We start from the raw sequence: 16,635 nt of genomic DNA on the forward strand, positions 1-16,635 counted from the left end.
CAGCAGCTTTGCTGGAGGCGATGGACGGGTCAATACCCGCAATTGGTGCTAGCACCCATGAGCCCCCTCTATGCACCTGCACCCGATGTGTGACATAGTATTACGTCACATGTCGGGAAGGGGTTAAGGCACTGGGTGGACTAGTACACAATGACAATACTAAACTTAGGGTTATTAGCAATTCCTTTACTTTAATAAGAATTCATTTATTTATAAAGCGCACACAGATTATACAGCGCTGCACAGAGTTTTTTGGAGTGTGGGAGGAAACCGGAGGACCTAGAGGAAACCCACACAAACTGGGAGAAATCATACAAACTCTTTGCAGATGTTAACCCTGGGACTTGAACCCAGGACCCTAGTTCTGCAAGGCTGTAATGTTAACCACTAAACCAACGTACCGCCTTAGGTTATTCAGCTTAGGAAAACAATGGCTAAGGAGAGACCTCATGGGCCTATATATCTTTTCAACCTTATCTACCATGATGATGATATATGCAGTTGCTTTCCCTCAGTAGAGAGATGCCAATGGAAAATCAGTCTACCTTCTGACATAGCTGTCCATATATGGTAACTTACAATACTGTTGAATACCTAAGGTTGGGAGACGGGTGCTATAGAATGGCATGTGTCTCCCATAGGTTATTAAGGCTTTCGCTAAAAAAAAAAAAAAAAAAAAAAAAACCATTTCTTACAGCTTAAATTAGAATGAAATAGAAGAGTCCACTTTGCTATTCCATTTCGTTTTTCCAGCTGTATGTCCACAAATAATGACCAAACTGAAGCCAAGATACTCTTTTGGCTTCCACACACATTTAGCGTGTACATTGGGAGCTTTCCTGGAAGTATTCAAGTAACGAACAGTGAACCGAGCATAGACCCAGCTGTATGTGCAGTGCGCCAAATTGTCTTCTGCTTCCATTCATTTCACTTTGCTGCAAAGTCCTACTGATTTATTTGGCTTCATATTTCCCTTTGTGAGACATTGGATACAAATTTTTAGTTACCGTAATCTTCTGTATGGCTGGTAAAACAATAGGTCGATGTGATAAACATGCAGTCCTGCAAATGCATATTTCCTTGCATTTTGAGAACACAAATACCAGATTTAACAAATATGACATTAAAAGGAAACCTACCATTTGATTTGATGCATTATGAACCAAACATACCTTGAGAATGCTGAAGCTACACTGATGCAGGATCGTATCATGGTTAATCCCTGAGCTGAGTCCCTAATAAGTCCCCTAATCACCTCAGCTACATATAAAATCCAAATAAATGTATAGAAAACAAACAAAAAAAACAAACACCCTGACATATTTGGTATCACCGCATCCGTATCAATCTGTACAATAAATCTAAATTAATATTGAACTCGCTCGTTGAACAACGTTCCCTAATTTGATAGGACTGTAAAGAACAACTCTTTTCACAAAAAATAAGCCCTCAACCAGATCGGTCGACAGAAAAATACAGAGGTTGCGTCCCTGAAAAGTTGCTGATAGTAAAAAAAAAACAAAAAAAAAAACAACACACAGCGATTATCTCAAAGTTCTAAAAATCAATCATTTTGTTTGTGCCCCCCTTGAAATGGTTTATAAAATTTTGGGAATAAGCTATGGACCCCCAAAATTAATCTATACGATGTATCTCACTCTGAAATTAATAAGCCCTCATATGTTCCCATTACCAAAAAAAAAATTTTCAATTTTTACATTTCATAGCCTGTACATTGTGACAATACAAATCTTCTGTGAATGGCGCTGCTTCCATTCTACGCCCAGCCGTGTGCCCATACAGCAGGTTACCACCACATATTGGGAATCAAACTTTGCAGAGCATTTTGTCATTAATATTCATTATGAAAGTGTCATTTTTGGCCTAAATGAATGAATTTTCAAAAATAAATAATTTTAAAAGTTTCTTAATCGCACTTCTATTAGGTCTATTAACCCTTTAAGTGTTTCACGGGGTTAAAACAAAATAGAAGAAGTTGTTTAAAATAGGTTGAGGGGAGTAGTTTCTACACTGGGGCAATTTATGGGGTTTTACTATTATTTTGCCCTTTCAAAGTCACTTGAAAGCGGAGTTTTGAGAATTTTGTTAATTTTCATGAAAATTAGAAGTTTTAAGCCTCATAACATCCTAGAAAAATGAGAGGATGCACGAAATATCATTCCAACAGAAAGCTGACATTCTGGAAATGTTAGTTATCAAGCTTTTTGGGCATTTTAATTATCTGCCTAGGAAGCAGAACATGTCAAACTTTGAAAATGAAGAATTTTTCCAAACTTTTACCATTTTTACTTTTGTTCCCCAGAATAAAAAAAAACGCAAAACTAACATGAAGTACAATGTGTCACGAGAAAATCTCAAAAGCAACTGGATATTACTGTAGCTAGCTTGGGCTTGGTCTATATTGTTTCTTTTTCATTAATTTCTTCATTTAGTGTTATTTATTATTACTGTGGGAACTTGGTGAACCCTTAAATGGTGTCTTTTATTGCAATAAGAGACTGAAAACAAGGTATTGGTCGAAAAAATCAAGAAATTCTGATTGTGGTCTAGACCTATTGTAAATCAATATTAAAACTCGAATTGCATTTCTGCAAGTAAAGGTCTTTTGACCACAAGGGAAAGTAAGAGGATATGTATAAAATTTTACTTTTAATTGTATTCGTATAATAAAAAAACCAGAACTCAGTCTGTGTTTTGTCTCTTATTTGAGATAATTGTGCTAAGCCGAAAAAGTTTAAAAAGTTTTTGTGATGGTAGTGGGTAGATAATTATGGATGTTGTAATACCATATAGGGAGAACGTCCAGGTCTATAGCCGTGGGGTATGTGTCCGTGAATACTCTTTTGCCTCTGTTTGAGTTAAGAGTAATCTCTTCAGTTATGAATGCTGCTGGGCTTCTATAGACAGAGGAAACCCACCGTTTGGTGGTATGTTACTAATCCTCTCTTTATCCGCAATCACACATGCTCGCTAGGAAGGGGTATTGTAGGAGTACACACACACACACACACACACACACACACACACGTTTGGCTTGCTGTAGTCCTACTACTTATGTTATCTCTAATACTTGTATAGAGTTTTGTCTTGGATTTCTATCTAGTCGTCTCCCTATGTATAAGGTTAGTAAAGGTATTAGCCTAATATAAACCTGATAATATGTCACTGCAGTCCGACATATATAAATTCTAAGGCTGCCCACTACTTTTCATCACACTATTAAAATATAAGCCGCTCAATCAGCCCCCCCCGACATGTTTCGCCACAATCTGGCGTCCTCAGGGGGTATCAGGGCTGAACTGCTGATACAACTATTAGAGATAACATAAGTAGTAGGACTACAGCAAGCCAAACATCAGTGGGGATATAAGTGTGTGTGTGTGTGTGTGTGAACTCCTACAATACCCCTTCCTAGCGAGCATGTGTGATTGCGGATAAAGAGAGGATTAGTAACATACCACCAAACGGTGGGTTTACTCTGTGGGCACTGGAGACTGCTGGAGCACCACGGGAAGTCTATAGAAGCCCAGCAGCATTCATAACTGAAGAGATTACTCTTAACTCAAACAGAGGCAAAAGAGTATTCACGGACACATACCCCACGGCTATAGACCTGGACGTTCTCCCTATATGGTATTACAACATCCATAATTATCTACCCACTACCATCACAAAAACTTTTTAAACTTTTTCGGCTTAGCACAATTATCTCAAATAAGAGACAAAACACAGACTGAGTTCTGGTTTTTTTATTATACGAATACAATTAAAAGTTAAATTTTATACATATCCTCTTACTTTCCCTTGTGGTCAAAAGACCTTTACTTGCAGAAATGCAATTCGAGTTTAAATATTTTATTGCAATAAGAGCATAACATTCACATACACACAAGTAGTTATACATCTAGAGAAATTTTGGCATGAAAACATATATACAACATAGAAAATTGTAAACCTGCAGGTTTTGGTCTTACCTAATGTTCCAAATGTTTACTCCAAAAACAATAAAACCCTTTATCTCCAATGCGATCAATCTTGCAACCACCATAGTAAAAAGTAAATACGGATGGGAAAGGAGCTGTACCAACAATTGTAAAGTCAGGAGTGTTGTTCAGCTGAAGACCAACTGATCTCTGATAACGTTTTCCTGACTTACTGGTTATTCTGGTTTAGGCTTTGCTTCAATGGGTAAAATGTCAAAAAGAAAAAAAAAAAATTCTCCCATTGTTCAATTTTGTCTTTTTGTCTTAGAAGACAAAAGTCACCACTATTTAGGTAGAGAAATACAGGCAGTGAAGGAATTGTTGGGAATGTGAGCTGGAGATCCATTTTCCTATTAGAACTTTAGCTGTATTTTTGGCACTATAGCTCGCATAGGCAGACAACCCTATATGCTTATCTTTATAATGATGCCATAGTTCTGTCTTGGGCTCTGCAGCACCTAGGCACTGAAGAAACACAACCCCTACAAGTCCCCAAGAGCTGGGATCCGGGTGTAGCATGCCATCGACTTGAGAAGGGGAGGGGTGAGCGCTCCCCTCCCATAGAGAACCATTCTGCCAAGCCATATGTATGCTGGAAGATAAAGGATGCTTTTTTTTTTCCCCCCGTCAACTGTGCGGTCCCAGTGGGCAATACAGACATCCAAATGGAAGGCCATATTACCGTATTTTTCGGACCATAAGGCACACCGGATTATAAGGCACACCATCAATAAATGCCTGCTAAAATGTCTAGTGAAGATCCACGAGGTACTGTCCCGTTCTGGTGGGTGCTGCAACACTCAGTGAGTGGATCGGACTCTTGTATCCATAAAATATTTTTAATAAAAAGGTAAAACACAACGCGTTTCGGCTCCGGGCTGGAGACTTTGTCAGGTGAAAAATTACATACATACGGGACAGTACCTCGTGGATCTTCACTACACCGTCAAGTCTGTCACCACAAGATGCTCGGAGCTAAGTCCCGTCAGCAGCAGCTCCTCTCCTCTAATTTACTTATGACATGCTCTATTTCCTACTGGACAAGGTGAGAGTCTCTCTTTCATATATATCTCCCTCCCAGTAGATTGCACTTTAATCTCTTGCGCTTTTATCTCCTCTCTCCTACTGGCATTGTTGGTGCACACCCGTGGATCTCCACATCAACGCACCCAACGTTAGCCCTTTGTTTGCCAAAACGTCTAGGTTCATATATAAGGCGCGCAGGATCATAAGGCACTCCTGATTATAAGGATGAATGACCAGCAGGTGGCAGACCGGTGCACAGTTCAAGGCAGCTGTTGTCTGTAAGTGGGGTTCATATATAAGGCGCACTAGACTATGAGGTGCACTTTTGATTTCAAAAGGATTTTTTGTGCACCTTATAGTCTGAAAAATACAGTACTTATTCAAGTAAATTCCTTAAACCAAGTAAATGGTTGACTTTATAAAATCTTATTTTAATAATTCATTCTTTTAATATACCAGTGTGTGCTGTTAGTTTAATGGAGAAAATGACATCTTTATGCTTAAGGCACATAGTGGCTACATTGCTCTGTGTACCAATAAGTGCCAATCCACACATCACCCCTAGGTTGCATTAACCCTTAACACATGTAGACTACATCGAGAAGCAATATTTCCTACTACAGTCTTTCCTTCCATGTACAATTGCTTCTAGGCAGCACATCTCTGAGCACTGTGCAGATCCTGGAATTCACCTTTCATAAAGTGTGCATAAGGAATTTAAGGGGTTACATGCAGCTTGTAACATCAAATTTATATGATGGCCTTAAACACATTTCGCCTTCAAGCTATCCATTCATGTAATTCTCACAGGTGACTGCAAGTTTAGCAGAAATCAGGTAAACTGTATGCGGAGTATGTTGGCCTACAGGCAACAGGAGGCCAAGAAGTGGGAAAACAAGCAAGGTTACAAAATATTTTAGGACGCATTTCTGAGAAGCGGTTTAAGTAGTAACGTGCAGGTTAAGCATGCGGCCCTCAAAAACTTACACAGGGGCAATCGTGTTCCTCACAACAGTTGTATGCAGGATAGCAACAGGGACTAGGCATCCTACTGGCAGAGGCTGACTTTTTTACAAGAGTGCAGAGTAACTATAAGAGGAGCAAGCACTAATCCTCTGCCTCCGATCCTGAAAAGAAAACTCCAATATATGTAATAATGAGAGAGAAGGTTTAACTCCTCAATGATGCAGCCTGTTTTTAAGTTGATGCTCAGCCCTTTTTCTTAAAATTTGACCAGTTTCTCTTCATGTGGTAATAACTTTTCAATACTTTAAGAAATCCTTGTGATTGTGAGTTTGTTTTCTCGGGAGATATTGTAGTTTATGTTAGTATTATCATTTCGGTGATCAGTTTCTTTTTTGGGGGGTAAAAATTCAATAATTTAGGAAAAATTTGAAAAAAAAATTACAAATTTTCAGATTTCAAATGTTATACTTTTTAGACAAAGTCAAACCACAATTTTTTTTTTGTAGAAACCTTTTGCCATTGGTCTTATTTCTATTTCCATTATTTGTTTTACATTTCCATTTTTTTACGGATCTGAGAAGGTTTCAAGTTTTAGTAGCAACTTCTCAGATTTTCAAGAGATTTGAAAGATGCTACATTTTTAGTGACCAATTCAGTTTGGAAGTGCTCTATAAAGGCTTATGTACTATATACCCCCACAAGTAACACCATTTTATGAACCCAACATCTCAAACTATTCAAATCAGCATTTGAGAATTCTGTTAACCCTTTAAATCTTTCTCTGGAAGCAAACAAAAATGGATTGAAAATTTAGAAATTTCAATTTTTGAATAAGATTATTTTCATTTAGTCCTAAAATGGACACATTCAGTAGGAATTTGAGGTAAATATACCAAAAAATTTTGCCCTGCTTCTTCCGAGTACGGTAATACCAGACATGTGGATGTCAACTGCTCTTTAGTCGTACAGTGATATACCATTGAGTTTTTGGAAGGCCAATTTGACTGCAAATGTTTTGTGATGCCACAGTGTACTTGAAGAGCCCCTGAAGTAACAGTCCCAAAGATGTCACCATTTAGGCAACTAGACCCCTCAAAGAATTTATCTGGAGTTTGGGGGGGGGGGTGAGCATTTTAACCCCCAACATGATGGCCAAAATCTGATGCAAAGTAAATGGTGCAGAGTAAAAGATGCATTTTTATCTCAAAAATGTCATTTTAGTGCCTAATATATTGTGCCCAACCCATGCCACTTTAGACAAACACCCCAAAAATCATTCTTTGGGTTGTCCCGAGTACGGCAATACCACATATGTGCCAATAATTGACAGGCTGGGCACAAAGCAGGGCTGAGAAGGGAATGAGCAAAATTTTGCTTTTGCAGCTCCGTTTTTACACGTTTGGATTTAGAGTGCCATGTCATGTTCGCAGGGCCCGTGAGGTACCAGTGCAATAGAAACCCCCGAGAAATTATACCATTTTGGAAACTACACCCCTCAAAGACTTATCTGGGGTTGGAGGTGAGCATTTTAACCCCCAATATGCTGGCCAAAATCTAATGCAAAATAAATGGTGCAGAGTAAAAAATGCGTTTTTATCTCAAAAATGTAATTTTACTGCCCAATATATTGTATCCCACCCATGCCACTTTAGACAAACATCCCAAAAATCATTCTGCGGGTCGTCCCGAGTACGGCAATACCACACATTTGCCAAAAATTGACAGGCTAAGTACACAGCCGGGATGAGAAGGAAAGGAGCAAAATTTTGCTTTTGGAGCTCCATTTTCACCTGTCTAGATTTGGAGTGCCAGGTCATGTTCACAGGGCCCGTGAGGTACCAGTGCAATAGAAACCCCCAAAAATATTTAAAAATTGTGTTTTTATCTCAAAAATGTAATTTTAGCACCTAATATACTGTGCCCAACCCATGCCACTTCAGACAAACACCACAAAAATAATTCTTTGGGTTGTTCCGAGTACGGCAATATCACACATGTGCCAAAAATTGCAGGCTGGGCACACAGCAGGGCTGAGAAGGGAAGGAGCGAAATTTTGCTTTTGGAGCACCCTTGTCACTAAACTGGTGTTGGGGTGCGCCAATACCAGTACAATAGAAACCCCCAAGTAGTGACCCCATTTTAGGAAAGGGCACCCTTCAAAGAATTTATCTAGGGTTGTGTTTGAACATTTCAACCCCTGAGATGCTGGGTCAAATGTAATACAAAATGATGGGGGCAGTGTAAAAATTGCATTGTTTTCTCAAATGTGCCAAAGTAGGAAGAAATGTATTCAGCCCAACTCATCCCACTGTGGATAAACACCCCAAGTATGGCAATGCCCCGTTTCACTAGACTGGTGTTGGGGTGCCAAGAATCATGATGCAACCTCTCTCTTGTCCTTGTACCTAGGCACCTTCAGCACTACCACGAAAGCGCCTTCTCGGGGGTTCCTCAGAGTCACTTTATGAGGAAGAGGTGCACAAACAAAACGTCCTCACACTCGTCCCCACTAGCAGACTCCATATCAGAGGCCTTATAATTATATACCTCCAAGTCAGTGTATGACTTCTGGGACTTGGTGGGGGTAGTACACAAACCTACGCAGAACGCTGCCTGCTCCTGCACAGAACGCTGCCTGCTCCTGCACAGAACGCTGCCTGCTCCTGCACAGAACGCTGCCTGCTCCTGCACAGAACGCTGCCTGCTCCTGCACAGAACGCTGCCTGCTCCTGCACAGAACGCTGCCTGCTCCTGCACAGAACGCTGCCTGCTCCTCCACAGAACGCTGCCTGCTCCTCCACAGAACGCTGCCTGCTCCTCCACAGAACGCTGCCTGCTCCTCCACGCCATGCAAGTAGCGCTCGCATCAGATATATCGGACGCTGAGCGTTATGTCACTGCGCTCAGCGTCTCATATATATCGGATGCAGAGCGTAAACAGGTTAATTTTTTGTGTGTGTGTGTGTGTGTTTTTACTTTATGTCCCCCATGAGGTCATAAAAGACCCCTGGGGGACATTTTCACTTTCTTTTTTTTTTTACATTTTACAAGGTTTACCCTGTAACTGAAGCATCTATAAGAGCCTCAGTTACAGGGTAAATGCCCACCTGTCACTGGGGACAGGTGATCAGAGCTGTACTGGGTCTAATTAGACCCAGCAGCTCTGATTAACCCCATCAGACCCGGCGGTCACGTGACCGCCGAGACTATGGAGCAGGCAGCCGCGCCGCTCAGCGCTCATTCAGCGCGATGCAGGGAGGATCGGAGAAGGGAGAAGCGGTAACGAACCGCATCTCCCTTCTCCCTAGAGTCTCCGGGTGCCTCTGACACCCGGAGACCGGGTCCTGCTCCCGCGATTAGCGCGTCTAAAGTCAGCGGGCGAGCGGAGAGGAGTTAATGACTCTACATGCCTGGTTCCCACCGTGAAGCATGGAGGAGGATGTGTGATGGTGTGGTGGTGCTTTGCTGGTGACACTGTTGGGGATTAATTCAAAATTGAAGGCATACTGAGCCAGCATGGTTACCACAGCATCTTACAGCGGCATGCTATTCTGTCCGGTTTGCGTTTAGTTGAAGCATCATTTATCTTTCAACAGGACAATTACCCCAAACACACCTCCTGGCAGTGTAAACGCTATTTTACCAAGAAGGAGAGTGATGGGGTGCTACTCCAGATGACCTGGCCTCCCCAGTCACCAGACCTGAACCCAATCCAGAAGGTTTGGGGTGAGCTGTATCGCAAAGTGAAGGCAAAAGGGCAAACAAGTGCTAAGCATCTCTGGGAACTCTGTCAAAATTGTTGGAAGACCATTTCAGGTGACTACCTCTTGCAGCCCATCAAGAGAATGCCAAGAGCGTGCAAAGCAGTAATCAAAGCAAAAGGTGGCAACTTTAAAGAACCTGGAATACAAGTTATATATTTGTTAAGTATAGAATTCCACATGTGTTAATTCATAGTGTTTTGATGCCTTCAGTGTAAATCTAAAAATTTTTATAGTCATAAAGATACAGAAAACTCTTGGAATGAGATGATGTGTCCAAACTTTTGTACTGTACTATACATGCCCATAATATTAGTTTTAATATAGCACCAGGATCTTGGTGCCACAGAGCCAGAATTTAAAAAAAGTGGGAGCTATACATGCATTTCCCCTTTTTTTCTATTGACCAGAACCAGAATTCTAATTTGATTTTCAAAATAGAAATTTTTCTTTCTATTTTTAAAATGTACTAAAAAAGGCTAATGCTGTAGATCACAAGATCGTGGCATACATATTAAACATACATCCATGGCAACTGTGTTGCCACACTGCTGGAATAATAAGAAAATTAATAGTAGCATGTAGTAATCGTTGGAAGTAATGCAGCACAGTTTGATAAGAACAGAGATAAGAGCGTTTGGCCAATAGAAAAACCTTGTCTCTGTAATATGTAGCACAGACATTGGACAGTATTTCTAGGTGACAATTCTTAAAAAAGGTTGCATCTCTCCTGACTGGCGTGCATTTTGAGGTACCTTTGTCACTGGGGTGTGTTCCTGACTGTCAATCCATACACAAGTAACGCTTACTTATTTATTCAACCATTTCTAGATGGAATAGCAGAGGAGCAACAAAACTTAAAGGGGTTTGCCCATGAAAGAAAATTCTCAAATTTCAATCCCCTAGTAATGTTTACAAAATACAGATAATTTGTAACCCCTTGCTTTTTCATTTTACTCAGTTTTATTGCCGTTTTAGCTCAAATCACTCCCTAGTGTAAGTGTAAGATTCCAGAGTGTGAGTGGGGACTCTCTAAGCAGACACTTTATAATCCCTCGATGCTGTGAGATGCAGTGTGCTTAGATTATCAGGGTACAGGTTTATTTGCACTTTTATTTAGCTTCTGAACATTCACTAGTATCTGACACATAGATAAAGGAAGTTGAGACAGATGAGAAATGAGATGATGAGATACATGAGATGTATAAGACACATGACATTCTCAGATCTACTATCACAGCCATTATATACACAGCCCTACTAGATATATCCTCCCTCCCCTGGATAAAGACCTTATCTGTCTGTAGCTTGCAGCTTTACTCTCCTCACAAGGTTGTCGTTTGCCTGCAAGAAGTGTGTGTGTGTAGCGTGTGCGTGTAGCGTGTGCGTGTAGCGTGTGCGTGTAGCGTGTGCGTCCTGGAATGCAAGGGTGGAAGCTAGAGACAGAGCAGCTCAGCGCAGCAGCAGACAGAACAATATCTCCTCCCGACCCTAAATTTAAAAGATTCAGGGTCGGATCCAGGGGCAACAAAATTGCGTACGGGAGGACAGAGAGACTGAGGTTGGAATTATATCTGTGAAATTCTGTATTTTTGTTAAGAACATTGAATTAGAGAATGTGTTATTTTGCCATCCTGAGAAGATTTAAGAATCTTGTCTTTGTGGGAATGGAGAATTGCATCGACACATCCTGGAAGAGTGTTATGTACTTTCCAAAGCCTTCACCAAAAATTCTTCACCCCCATTTATTTCATTTTCTACTGGCTCGGAGGTTTGTTGATAGTAATGCACTGCATGGAGGAGAATACCTGGCATGACACCTTTTGTATACAGATCTCTGCACACTCTACTGTCCTCCGTTACACTCTTGACAAGGTAACTCTGACCTCTGTGCATGAAACCCTGTTGACTGTGACCACAACACTAAAGTAATTCTACGTTCCCTTTCCAATTCCCCAAAATATACACCGAAATTTTGGTTTCCCCTCTGTAGCTTCCTACAAGGGAAGTATCTGCTCTGCAGCTTGTTACAGGTGGGGGACAGAAGTGGCCAACAAGTAGAGTACTTTTGGGTACTTCTCTTTGCATGCATACAAACAAAACTCCAGCTACTTGTAACTCCAGCTGTTTGGTTAATAACTGCAAACATACTCTGTGGTTCCCAGCAGATAGAAGAAGCTATTGTTTTGCATAGCAACAGCTACCCCATTACACTGTCCGTTTTGGAAAAATTGGTATTTTTGCTTAGAACGGATTTAGTTGAGGCCTCATTTCCCTAGGAATAAGGAGACTACGTTTTTTTTTTTGTTTTTTTTTTTTAAACCTGATGCGTTATTATCAATATATTACTAGCTTATACACGCACAGTAGGATGGATCTATGAATCTTTTCATGTCACCAACATGGACACTTTCGCAACATCGCACCACATGTCCTAGCTGGTGCTCTCCCACTGGTAGGATGGGGCTCTTATGGATGTCCTCATACGGCCTCTCAATACCCCACTTTAGAGGTGGAAGGGGGGCGCTTGCAAGCACATTGGCGATTGTAGTGCGCAACACTAAAGGCACGTCACCTGCTTGGGAAGGAATAAGGAGTTTTACAAGTGCTGTGGAAGAAGGGGGGATATTAGCCAGTAAAACTGGAGCCTGGAGGGGCTCTGATAACAAAGCACTTCAGCCTCATCTAATCTAAATTTTCTAAGTGAAGGAACACATTTCAAAGTTAAGAGCTAGAGCGTAGTGGTAAAGGTTTATAGGGTTGAAATTTGATAACCGATTTCCTTTAAAATTCTTACTCAATGCTGAATATATATGGGATTTGCTTTTGGCTTCTGTTTATTCTACTCAAATTTTTATGGAAAAATATAACATAATAATACTCAATAATGAGGTATCCAATAGAAAAAAAAAGTATACAAAACACACAACATCTTATCATGAATAATACAGTTCGTACTTTATAGGTGGTGTAACATTTCAAACAAGGCCCAGAGTATAGTAACGACACCCTATAATTAAAAATTATACAAAGAATTCAGTACTAGACATTCAGCTGGTGACAGCTAGAGAAACAAAACAGCCATGAGTAATTTGTTAACCACCGTGACATCACATCCCATGGTCACCTGAACATGACATTTGTCCACATTGCCTAAGGCCTACCATTCGGTCCAGGCGAGCACAGTGCCTGGTGGAGAAGGGAGAGGGAGTGAGTGCCCCTCTGTTCCCCATCAAAAGACAAGCGGGCGTGCCACAAATCTGTTCAAATAAAGGACATGTCGCCACGAGACACTGGGGCACATTTACCAAGGCTCCGAACACTGCAGAATTTAAAAAACAAATTGGGGCAGATTTATCAAGCTGTCTGAAAGTCAGAATATTTCTAGTTGCCCATGGCAACCAATCACAGCTCCCCTTTAAAATATTCATGAGCACTGGTAAAATGAAAGCTGAACTGTGATTGGTTGCCATGGGCAACTAGAAATATTCTGACTTTCAGACAGCTTGATAAATCTGCCCCATTGTGTTGCAAGATCAGCACTCACATACACTGGGAAGAAGAAGCTGAACTTCGGCAGACACATGCAGAAAATTGGACGCACAATCTTAGTGAATCGCGGCAGCTACGAATCCTCGTCGGACATTCCGGATTGTCGGCGTCAACAGGACTGGTAAGTAAATGTGCCCCACTGTGTGCTTACAGCACCAAAGACTGAAAATTTGGTGGCCAGATTACAGCCCAATCAGTGTTGTGAATGAGGCCTAAGCAGCATGCTTACTGCTAAATCGTCAAAAAAAAAAAAAAAAGCTCCTCTCTTCAGAACAGTTAAAGTACTACATGCTCTGCGTCAGGAAATTTTATAGCCCAGTATAAATATATAACAAATCTCCTCCAAAGTCATTCAAGAATAAGCAAAACACTCATCTTTTGCCAGAGAGGAGTCAGTCTCAGAGGCTAAAGGAGGATTGTCAATTTAGAGACGTTTATATCCTGGGTTCTATAGCAGCTACAATTATTTCTGGTACCAAATAGAAGGGAAATTTCAAATCAAGCTTGTAGTTCGGTGATCTACAGAACCAGATATAGCAGTGATGGCAAACCTTTTGGAGACAGAGTGCCCAAACTACAACCAAAATCCACTTATTTACAGTGAAGTGCCAACATGGCATTTTAAGCAGTAACTTATTGCTACCTGTTCTTTCAAATATTTCAATTGTATCGACCCCCTGAGTCCACCAACACAGTTGAAAGAAGGAGGGCAAATCAGACTCTCATAGTAGCTTCTCACCAGGGTCTCTCTGTAGAGAAAGAATGGAGTGTCCAGCAGGATGAGCTTCAAAGATAATGTAGTCCTATCAACACCTTCTCACTTTTCCCGCAGTTGCAAAGAAGTGTCGCTTAAGTTGCCTTGGACTGCAGGAAGATTTGGTCCTATTTGGTGAACTCTGTCCTGGGGCGATGGTCTGAGTGCCCACAGAAATGGCACCCGTGCCATAGGTTCGCCACCAATGAGCTATAGTATCCAAGATATAGGCTACTAGATTAATGCTACTCCTCATATGATTTTAGAGAAGATATTTCTAGAAGTAAACAGAATTCACATTAAAAAATAAAAAAATAATATAGGGTATGAAATGTCCTTTGTAGAGTTCCCTATCTGAGGGTGAAAGTAGTTAAATGGAGTCAAATCTGGTAATGGGTTCCCTTTAACAGTAATTAAAAGTTCTTAAAACTTCAGGAATGGTTTTCTCTGTTAATTATTTAACCCCTTAACGCCGAAGCCACTTTTCACCTTCCTGACACGGCCCATTTTTTCAAATCTGCCCTGTGTCACTATAAGTGGTTATAACTTCGGAACGCTTTAACATATCCAAGTGATTTTGAAACGCTTTTCTCGTGACACTTAGTACTTTGTGTAAGTTGAAAAATTTGGCGGTATGTTTTGCGTTTATTTATGAAAAACGGATATCTGGTAAAAATTTGGAAAAATTATCAGTTTTTGAAATTCAAAATGTTCTACTTTTTCCATACATTGTCATAACAGGAAAAAAAAAACTAACATTACCCGAATGTCTGGTTTATGTTGACAGTTTTTTAGGCATCTGCTCTTTTTTGTAAGAAGTTATGGGGTTTTGAACTTTAAGTGCGATTTTTCACATTTTAATAAAAAACAAAATTATGCTCAGATTTCAAGTCACTTTAAGAGACCTAAATAAAAGTAAAACCCCATTATAGAAACTACACCCCTTAACGTATGTTAAACAACTTTCATGAAGTTTGTTAACCCTTTAATGGTTTTACAGAGGATAAAACAAAATCGGGTGCAATTTAGAAGTTTTCATTTTTTTGGCTAAATGAATGTGTTTTTCCAAAAATATATAAATTCTCAGTGGATAAAATACAAAAATGCTCCACAAAATTCGCCAATACCCCAAATGTGGTGGTAACCTGCTGTATGGGCACACCCATTCAGAGCAGATTATGCATTGTCACTTTTTAACGGCTATACAATCTTTATTGTTTTGGTAATTTGGACAAATAAGGAATTATTTTCAGCGACATTATATGCACTTTACACATACTTCATTTTAGTTGGGGATTAGCTCATTGATGAGATTTTATTAACTCTTAAATGTATTTGGGAAAGAAAACCGTCAATTTTGTTTTCTTTTCTTGTATATTTTTGGGGACCGTACACAGTACCATTAAAATAACATTATCTTTATTCTATGGATCCCCATGGCTAAAGTGATACCTCATTTATATAGTTTTTTTAAAATAGATTTTCTACAATTTTACTGAAGAAAAACTAATATAGAGAAAATCTCAGTTATTTTCGTACTGTCATCTTTTCAGAGACATAATTTTTATATTTTTTGGTTGACAGAGCTGGTTTAGGGCTTATTTTTTGCATGTTAAGTTGTCCTTTTTAGTGGTACCATTTTGGCGTACAAAACTTTTTATGATCACTTTTTGGAACATTTTTATCAAGGGATATTTTGAAAAATGTACATTTTTTGGCAAGTTTTTCTGGTTTTGTTTTTACGGCGTTCAAGCGGGTTTAATAATATTACTGATTTATAGTACAGTTTGTTACGGACGTGGTGATAGCAAATATGTGGGGTTTTCTCATTATTTTGTGTTTTTTTTTTACTTTATTAGGTATATATAGGGAATGTTTGTGTTTACTGGACTTTCACTTCAATTCTTTTTATTAAAAAATGTGTTTAAGCGTTTTAAACCTTTTTTTTTTAACTTTTATAGGTCGTCTTGAACAAGCGCAGCTTCTGGCACCGGCCCAGTTTGGCAGCCGGTGCCAGAAGAGGGACGTAGTACTACGTCATGATGCGGCAAGTCCTTGCTGCCCGTGACTTAGTACTACGTCCAATGTCGGGAAGGGGTTAATCTTTTTCTAAGCTACAATTTTGTGTTTTGCGGCTACATAATTAATTCCTTGTGTTTTCCTTGAGCTATGGTCCAAGTTGCAATCATTTTCTTGCTAAATGGAATGTGTTATCTATATTATATTGACAATTATTAGTACAAGTAGCACCAACATGTTCCCAGAGAGTAAACAGTATTCCACGTCACACCCATAAAATATTGCACACACTTTCACATATAAACACACATATTGCATAATACATCACACCGACATGTTTAACACCGACAGATAAAAGCTTAAAAGGGCATCTACCACCAGGATGAAAGACTATATACAAATGAGCCTGAGGGGGTCCAGCCTCCATTAACACCTACAAAGCCTAGAGCCCCTCAGACTCATTTGCATACAGTCCTTCATCTGGGTGGTAGATGCCTTTTAAAGTCCCAGAGACAATCTACCTTCACAAGTCATCCGAAGACCCACTGTACAT

At 39.9% G+C, this 16,635-nt stretch overlaps 1 protein-coding gene across 2 annotated transcripts in view; it reads right to left on the bottom strand.

Moving 5' to 3' along the window:
• The window catches only part of SLC41A2 (solute carrier family 41 member 2), a 66,303-nt gene that overhangs the window by 39,456 nt on the left and 10,212 nt on the right, over nucleotides 1-16,635 (bottom strand). The window lies entirely within an intron of this gene.

Source organism: Engystomops pustulosus, chromosome 4 (assembly GCF_040894005.1).
Source record: "Engystomops pustulosus chromosome 4, aEngPut4.maternal, whole genome shotgun sequence".
In the NCBI taxonomy this organism is placed as follows: Eukaryota; Metazoa; Chordata; class Amphibia; order Anura; family Leptodactylidae; genus Engystomops; species Engystomops pustulosus.